Source organism: Podarcis tiliguerta (genome assembly GCF_965153285.1).
Source record: "Podarcis tiliguerta genome assembly, chromosome: 7".
Taxonomy (NCBI): domain Eukaryota; kingdom Metazoa; phylum Chordata; class Lepidosauria; order Squamata; family Lacertidae; genus Podarcis; species Podarcis tiliguerta.
The window spans coordinates 74,635,502-74,644,349 of NC_139540.1; the positions used below are offsets into that span (position 1 = coordinate 74,635,502).

The window sequence follows — 8,848 nt, forward strand, 5'->3', positions numbered from 1 at the left end:
CTGGTATCTCACACTGCTTACAGCTGGAGTAGCATGTAACACTAATCAGCTTCATTTTTTGTTTTTGCTATTGGCTTAAAAGCTCTACAGTGGTACCTCGGGTTAAATACTTAATTTGTTCTGGAGGTCCATTCTTAACCTGAAACTGTTCTTAACCTGAAGACCACTTTAGCTAATGGGGCCTCCTGCTGCTGTGCGCCACCAGAGCACGATTTGTGTTCTCATCCTGAAACAAAGTTCTTAACCCGAGGTACTATTTCTGGGTTAGTGGAGTCTGTAACCTGAAGTGTATGTAACCTGAAGTGTATGTAACCCGAAGTACCACTGTAATGCTTTTTAAAAAAATAAAAAGTAGTATGAACACTGACAACTGGGAAATGCTGGCCTGCAAGTGCTCCAATTGAAGAACAGCCTTTACCAAAGGTGTCATGGACTTTGAAGACGCTCAAACTCAGGACAAAACATGCTAAGAGAAAGGCACCCTCACCGTGATCAACTCCCACCCAGAAACCTATGTACCCACTGTGGAAGGACGTGTGGATCCAGAATAGGCCTCCACAGTCACTTACAGCCTCACTGTTGAAACTGTGATCATGGTAGAGAATTTTACTCGGCTACGAGGGATCGCTAAACAAGAAATCCACTTTCAATGGGTTTTCAACAGTTCCTTCCAAATGTTCCCTGTTTTTCATCCTGAGGTTACCTCTGTCTGGGGTGGTGGGGAATACACCACCGCAAAGCAGCCCAATTGCATTAAAATCCTGGTATCCACAACAAGAAAGTTTGAGGAAATGCTGCAGGTGGAGAAAACATAAAAAAGGTAAAGGTACCCCTGCCCGTACGGGCCAGTCTTGACAGACTCTAGGGTTGTGCGCTCATCTCACTCTAGAGGCCAGGAGCCAGCGCTGTCCGGAGACACTTCCGGGTCACGTGGCCAGTGTGACATCGCTGCTCTGGCGAGCCAGAGCCGCACACGGAAACGCCGTTTACCTTCCCGCTAGTAAGCGGTCCCTATTTATCTACTTGCACCCGGCGGTGCTTTCGAACGGCTAGGTTGGCAGGCGCTGGGACCGAACGACGGGAGCGCACCCCGCTGCAGGGATTCGAACCGCCGACCATGCGATCGGCAAGTCCTAGGCGCTGAGGTTTTACCCACAGCGCCACCCGCGTCCTGGAGAAAACATAGCCTTGGACTATAACTTGATTGCTAGCAGGCATGCAGATTACTGCAGAAACCTCTGCTCCTGGGTTGGGTGCAATTGGTGTTAGCCAAGTTAAGTGTATTCTAGGGATTCTGGAGTCAGAACCATTGCATTGTTTCTGATAGAACCCTCTCACTGTGGCAGTGACTGCAGCATAAGCCATTAATAGAGAAAGATGGCAGAATGAAAAGTCACTTCACACACTTTTGCCCTCTTCTTCTCTCTCTTTCTACAAGTTTGTGTGGAGGTTAGGAGATAATCAGTGGGTGGGAAGGAATGCTTAACCTTTCTCTTCCCACTGATTCTTTCCTGGAAATGTCCTTCCTAGCCTGGTTCTTTTCCTTTCAGGTGGGCTTCCAGTTTGTTAGTTCGCCTGGGGAATAATTTTAGGAAATCGATTGAGGATTAAATCTGTGTGTAGGAGAAAAACAAAGTCAGTGTCCTGCGAAGCCTTTTTAGCAGAGTAAAACACTAACACGTTTTGCAGTTTACCAAAGTTTAGGAATAAGGCAATCACACATTTTCCCCCCTTTTATTTGTGGTTCCCTCTTCACTTCCAGTGCAGAGTAAGAAAAAAGGTTTACTTATTAGGCGACTGGGCGTATAAGATGACCCCCAACTTTTGCTGTTCAATTTTAGAGTTATAGAGTTTGAGCGCTGCAGCAGCAGCCCAAGGTGAGGCGTTGGGTGGTCGGTCGGGTGAGCACCACACTGAAAGGACTTCCCACATCCCCTTCTGTGGGGAGGGAGGAGGAGCGACGGCAGAAGGGGCGCCTCTGCTCACTGACTCCCTCTCCTCCTTCCCAACGCGTATACCTGGCGTATAAGACGACCCCCGACTTCTGGGGTGGTTTTCCAGGGATAAAAAGTCGTCTTGTACACTGGAACATACAGTATATTTCTAGCAGACAGCAAATACAGTGGTACCCCGCAAGACGAATGCATCGGAAGACGAAAAACTCGCTAGACGAAAGGGTTTTTCGTTTTCTGAGGTGCTTCGCAAGACGGATTTCCCTAAGGGCTTGCTTTGCTAGATGAAATGGCCCTGCCTCTCGTGTCATGGCGACGCGCACTGCACGCACGCACGCTCGCTTCCCCGCTCCTCCGGCTCCCTCCCACCTTTCCGCTGATGGTTGGTGCCTCGCGCCGCTACCCACCCCCCTCGCGCGCTCCCCTCAGAGAGCCGTTGCCGCCAGCGCCTCTCTCTCCCTGGTGGCGGTTCCGCTGAGTCGCGCCCCTGAGCCCCGCCGCCCTCCAGCAGCCGCGTCGCGCGGTGGCCACAATGTGCGGGTGAGTCTGAGGTACCGGCTGCGGCAGCTGTCCTGCTTCTCCCCGCCCCGCTCACCGTTGTCAGTGTTTAAATGCAGTGGTGCTTCGCAAGATGAAAAAACTCGTACAACGAAAAAACTCGCGGAACGAATTAATTTCGTCTTGCGAGGCACCACTGTAAGTAAGAAAATGTCTCGTGTACAAAATACAACATACAAAAGTTGCCTTCAAAATAGGCTGCCTTTGTCTGGACACATTTTGACCCAAAAGCTCAACAACTTCGTTCAGGTTTTCACTTTTTGAAATAAGGCAACCCTACAACACACGTCTGATCAGATTGGAAGCACGGTGGAGAGAGAGTCTCCTCAGAGGCCGAAGGAAGATCATCTCCTTTGTTACAGGATTCCTGTCCAGAGCAGGGAGGGGAAGTGACCACACAGAGGGTCCTTTCTAGGAAGTTTCTAGCCCTGGGCTTGTCTAGCAAAACATGCATCTGTGATTGGGCTGCAAAGCCCACAAAAATGATTCAGATAAACTGGCTGAGCATTTGTAGGGAAAACCTGCTCGTGGGGAAAGGAGTAATCAGTGAGTCTCCTCTCCAAGTGCCCACCTGTCCCCACATTTGTTAGATGAGGAAGGAAAACACAGGTTGGGAAAGCCATACTTTTAATCTCACTTGCAGAAACTTCATAGCTTCCCAATTAGGTGCTATAAAGAACCACCAGGGATGGAATCACGTGGCACCCAGCGGAAAGGTTGGCATTTCTTTGCTCTTCACATCTCATTGCTTTTACGCTCACCTCAGGAAGCCAGCGATTCAGAATGTGCTTTCCACTTCTCCACTTCTCTTAGCTATGTACACATTTATTTTAACTCGAGAAGGCCTGCTGCCTCTTTGAGGACATCTCCTTCCCCACCCCCATGCCTTAAAGTGGATCCAACAAATTAAATGTAGGTAGGCAGAGAAGGAAACAGCTGCTCAGTAAATCTTTGGTAGAGAAAAACAACTATCGAATGAATCAGAAACAGTGTTCTGGTTTTATTTCAGGGATATAAAGAGGACCCAGATGCTGACGTAAAAGTAACCTCACCGGATCAAAAGTCTGCAAGGAAGTCTTGTCCTGGTCAGTCAGAGGAAACAGGCAAGGAGAATAGCAGCTCAAGTTGTGTGCAACCAGAACTTCCTTTTAAGTAGCAGTGGTAAAAAGATGTAGGACTGGAATCTCCTGTGTGGAAAAGAAACATTCAGCTTGTCCTATTTGGTTTATGGAGACTGAAATAATGAGTGCCTTTATTTCTGGAGTTTACAGTGATTTACTTATGATATGCTGAAACACACTGGATTACACCGAACTTCCTCTAGTCTAACACAAAAGGAAGATGGTTCGGGGCAAACACTCAGGACTAAAACTTAGAATCATAGAATCATAGAGTTGGAAGAGACCACAAGGGCCATCGAGTCCAACCCCCTGCCAAGCAGGAAACACCATCAGAGCACTCCTGACATATGGTTGTCAAGCCTCTGCTTAAAGACCTCCAAAGAAGGAGACTCCACCACACTCCTTGGCAGCAAATTCCACTGTCAAACAGCTCTTACTGTCAGGAAGTTCTTCCTAATGTTTAGGTGGAATCTTCTTTCTTGTAGTTTGGATCCATTGCTCCGTGTCCACTTCTCTGGAGCAGCAGAAAACAACCTTTCTCCCTTGCACCAAGAAGTTCCAGTAGTTTGCAAAAGGAGGGTCTTTCTCAGCTTTGGTCTCATCAGAACTTCAGTTCTTAAGATACACATACACGTAGACAGTCGCTTGTTGGATGAGAGCCTCAATTTTCCTGCTAAAATTGATCGGAAAATAGTATGAGGGAAATTGGCGATCAAGGCCGGCCCACCCTTGAGACAAGCTGAGGTAACTGCCTCCGGTGGCAGGATCCACAGGGGCACCAGATTCCAGTGTAGATCTGATGGTTTAATTTAGAAAAGGAAAACCAGTGCAATCTGAGAGAAATAGCACCCGAAGAAAATATAGCATGCGGACAAAACAGAAATAAACAAGAAAGATACCATAGAAGTCAATTCAGATGTAAGCACTCAGGCAGGGTAGGGGCAGAAGAGATTATTAATACTACAGATTACAGCAAAATACAGCCTTTGTTCACCTTGCCATGAATTGCCTCATGTGAATATTCTCCTTGTCTTCCTGTCTCACAAACACACTGTTTGACACCTGTAAAAAACACCCAGGATGCTCTTCTGAACCCGACTTACCTTGGACAAACCACAATATTTAACTTACTATGATTTCCAGCAGCACAGAGCTGTCTATAAGCTGTATTTCTTCCATTCGTCCCCCACCCTTCAGAACCATTACAGTGCATTTTCTGTAAGAATTTTGCCTCCTACAGCTCAGAGGTTTAGAAACTTGACGTTTTAAGTCAACTCACTGAAGTGGGCGACTTCCTTGAGTAGGTTTTGTGAAAACAACGAGATTCATTATGAAAACACGAGTCGGCTGCTCCTTTCACCTTGGTTAGCCAAGGAAGTCACATCACCAATACAGCAGGAGGGAGGGCCAGCAGCAGCTTTTTAAGAAAACAAATTTCTTATTGGAAGCTGGAATTCTTAACCATTTCTGCTGGCAGTGGCAGCTAAAATCTCATGCTAAAAAAGATGGAGTATAATAGATATTTAGGGATGCGGGTAGCGCTGTGGGTTAAACCACAGAGCCTAGGACCTGCCGATCAGAAGGTCGGCGGTTCGAATCCCCGCGACGGGGTGAGCTCCCGTTGCTCGGTCCCTGCTCCTGCCAATCTAGCAGTTCGAAAGCACGTCAAGGTGCAAGTAGATAAAGAGGTACTGCTCCGGTGGGAAGGTAAATGGCATTTCCATGCGCTGCTCTGGTTCACCAGAAGCTACTTAGTCATGCTGGCCACATGACCTGGAAGCTGTACGCCGGCTCCCTCGGCCAATAAAGCGAGATGAGCGCAGCAACCCCAGCATTGGCCACGACTGGACCTAATGGTCAGGGGTGCCTTTACCTTTATAATAGATATTTACAAAGTTAGGCACAAAGATAATAATCAAGGGAGTCTTGCTGAAGTTTGCTACTCTTCAAGGGCACATATAATAGTGTTAAAGATTGGTGGGGTGGTGGAATTGACTAGGGATGGCTCTTATGACTGCTTCATTGTACTCAGAGGTCAAGTGACCAATCACCTGCGTTTCCATAAGGTGGAAATTACCATGTCATAATGCACAATGGTGATGCATTCTCTGCTGATTCTGACAAACCAGCCTCCTGACTGTAGCGTAACCAGCTTCACACAGCTGAGCTGTGAGCCAAAGGAGCCTAATGGGGGAGCAGAGACGACATGGGCACAAGAATGATGCCCCATTTCCATCCAGAAATTCCAAAATTGCTTTGCAATATACTGTTGGAGCACTTCCCCGAACCAACACATAAATCTGATCGCCTGTCTAAATCGACACTTTTGACAAACGTCATCTAGAAACAGCGAATTCAGTGTGGCTGACTGAAGTTATTCTGTTGAAGCGCATACTTGAACCGGGAGAAAAATGTGTTCATAGATCAAAAGACATGTTTTAAAATTGGTCTGAAAATTATTGCTTGTACAGTACTTTGGTGTAAATACTTCCAAATCTTTGCCCTCTCTTCAGCCTGATGATATCCCTGACCGCACTCCTTCAGTTTCACACGTAAGTGAACTGCCACTCAGGGCCAACCAGACACGACTTTAATTGCATTTCCCCCAAGTCTCGTCCCCCCTAAATACAGTCATGGGAGAGGGCCAATCAGGATCAGGCTTGGGCACATGGAGAAAGAGGGCTGAACCCTTTCTACCCCACTGTAGTTCTGATAACAATCCTGCCTCCACCTGAAGAATACCCTCCAACATTTCTCCAAACCACAGAGCCTAGGACTTGCCGATCAGAAGGTCAGCGGTTCAAACCCCACGACAGGGTGATCTCCCGTTGCTCGCTCCCTGCTCCTGCCAACCTAGCAGTTTGGAAGCACGTCAAGGTGCAAGTAGATAAATAGGTAATGCTCCGGCAGGAAGGTAAACGACGTTTCCATTTTGAAGGAAGCAGGGGGGTTTCTGTTAAGTTGTGGGTGAACATATCAGACGACACAGCGATTCTTAAAACTGCTCTTGTTTATTCACAGGCCAGAACAGTACTGAACTGAAGGGTTCAGCCAGCCTGCTTATATAGAGCTCCACTGGAATGCAACAGTAACCATTTTCTGTAACTATCCAATCACTGAACATCACTTTCAATCCCTTATTTGCATATGTGGACCTGAGTGAAAACTACAGTATCCCCCTGCTGGCCCAGGGTGAGAACTTCAGTACATAACAGTTTCAAAGTGGGAGAAAAAAGGATATGGGCTGGTCAAGCCAGATTCACTTATGGGCTGCTCCACATGACCTGCCTTGTAATCATTTATCCTGATTTGCTTGCACAGGCCTAACATGGAGGTTAGACCATGTCTGTTCTGTATTGAGGATTAGTCATGATTGGTTTATGGGAAGGTTATAAAAAAATGAGCAATCACCTTGAATTTATCCTGATTTGCTTGCTTATTTGTTTATGTATCTTCCCAGGGGGGTTTTTCAGCCAGAACTCACCGGAACTCGGTTTTTGCACCTCTCAGGTAGGCACCATTGCCATTGTAAGAGAACAAGGGAGGTGTTCATGGAGAATTCTGGCACCTCTTTTTCTAGAGAAATAGCACTGTATCTTCCTGTTAGTCATTTGACTAACCCATACTTTTCAGTGCATTATCTTGCTGCTTTCCTAACCGCCAAACTTTCCAGAAAGCTATGCTTTAAGCAACTTAACAAAATATGTTCTTGCACAGGTCTGTAGGGTTGGGGTGATAGGTGTAAGTGCAGTTGAAATGGGAGCAAATCAAGGGCTAAGAAAGACTGGGATCGTGGTGCAGATATTTTAAAAGATGACTCCAGTCTTGCACATATAGTCCAATAATTGTGTCTGTCAAACGCATGCAACATTCCTCTGCTAAAAATAAATCCCGCTTAGAAACCAAGTTTCTACTATAGAAAATGAGTGCTTCATATTTAAATATTACAGTGCTTCAAATTTACCTATTCTCTATCAATCAGTTTTGTAGCAATATTACAGTGCTTCAAATTTACCTATTCTCTATCAATCAGTTTTGTAGCAAAATAACTTTTTTTTGGGGGGGGGGAATTTCAATTAGTTTTTAAATATAGAGAGGAAGAACCCTACCTTAAATCACCTGATTGCATTTCTTTGGCTTGTTTGCTCTCCTGCATTTCAAGGGAGTTTACTTCTGCACTGCTGAGTAAAAATGCTGGAGGAAATAAAGGTGTGCAATTTATTTTGCAGAAAGCTCATCTATCCATAAAGTCCAGCTCCTCGTTGAATTACAGTGGTACCTCGGTTAAGAACTTAATTTGTTCTGGAGGTCTTAACCTGAAACTGTTCTTAACCTGAAGCACCACTTTAACTAATGGGGCCCCACACTGCTGCCTCACCGTGATTTCTGTTCTCATCCTGAAGCAAAGTTCTTAACCCGAGGTACTATTTTTGGGTTAGCGGAGTCTGTAACCTGAAGCGTCTGTAACCTGAGATACCACTGTATCTTGGACTGTGAAAATGGTGTGAAATATAACTGTTTTCTTCCTGCCACATGCCTTGTTTATTGTTTCATGTATATAAAGCTTACCTGACAACCTTTCCAATTAAGTACTAAATCAACTTTCCTGTGGCACCAACTGTAAAATACCTGAGCTTCTGCCTCCAGCATGAAATTAGACTAAATTCATGGTTTGAACAAGACAAAAAAAATAAAAGTCAATGGCTAGAATCGGGTTATATCCTTTTGTGCTGCTGTTTAGATTCTATGAAATTGCTATTGTGGATTTTATTGTTATGAGCCATCAGTGACAACTGAAGGCAAAAGGCAGGATAGAAACATTTTAAACATACAATCCCAAAGCCACCTTTTCAGCCACAATTGTAGTATCTGACTCTGACCGTGAACAAGGGCTTCAGGTCAACTTGTAATATCACAATGATCTGATTATTTCAAGAAGTGTCATAGCACATCCAGCTACTGCTAATTTTGGGGACATTAAAACAATTTTTTAAAGACTGGACTGTATCCTGATTGTGGGCACCCTGTGCATACCTGGAGTGCGGACTCACTTCCAAATAGCCCCTGCACTTTGCCCAGACTGCCAGCAAGTGAGTCTGCAACTTCCTCCTTGGAAAATGTGTCATCTATTATTGACTTTTCAGAGGAGCACAGCTAAGGAAATTGCTCGTAGCTAGTTCCCTCTCATGACCACAAGTGAGCAGTTTTTCCACTGCC

At 45.7% G+C, this 8,848-nt stretch overlaps 1 long non-coding RNA gene across 1 annotated transcript; it reads right to left on the bottom strand.

The window, feature by feature from the left end:
• Positions 1–3,520: 3,520 nt before the first annotated feature.
• Positions 3,521–5,621, bottom strand: LOC310681704. The gene is made up of 3 exons (XR_014513530.1): positions 5,505–5,621; positions 4,626–4,693; positions 3,521–3,697 (listed from the first exon to the last, which is right to left on the bottom strand). It is a non-coding gene; the product is annotated as an uncharacterized lncRNA (long non-coding RNA).
• Positions 5,622–8,848: the final 3,227 nt, after the last annotated feature.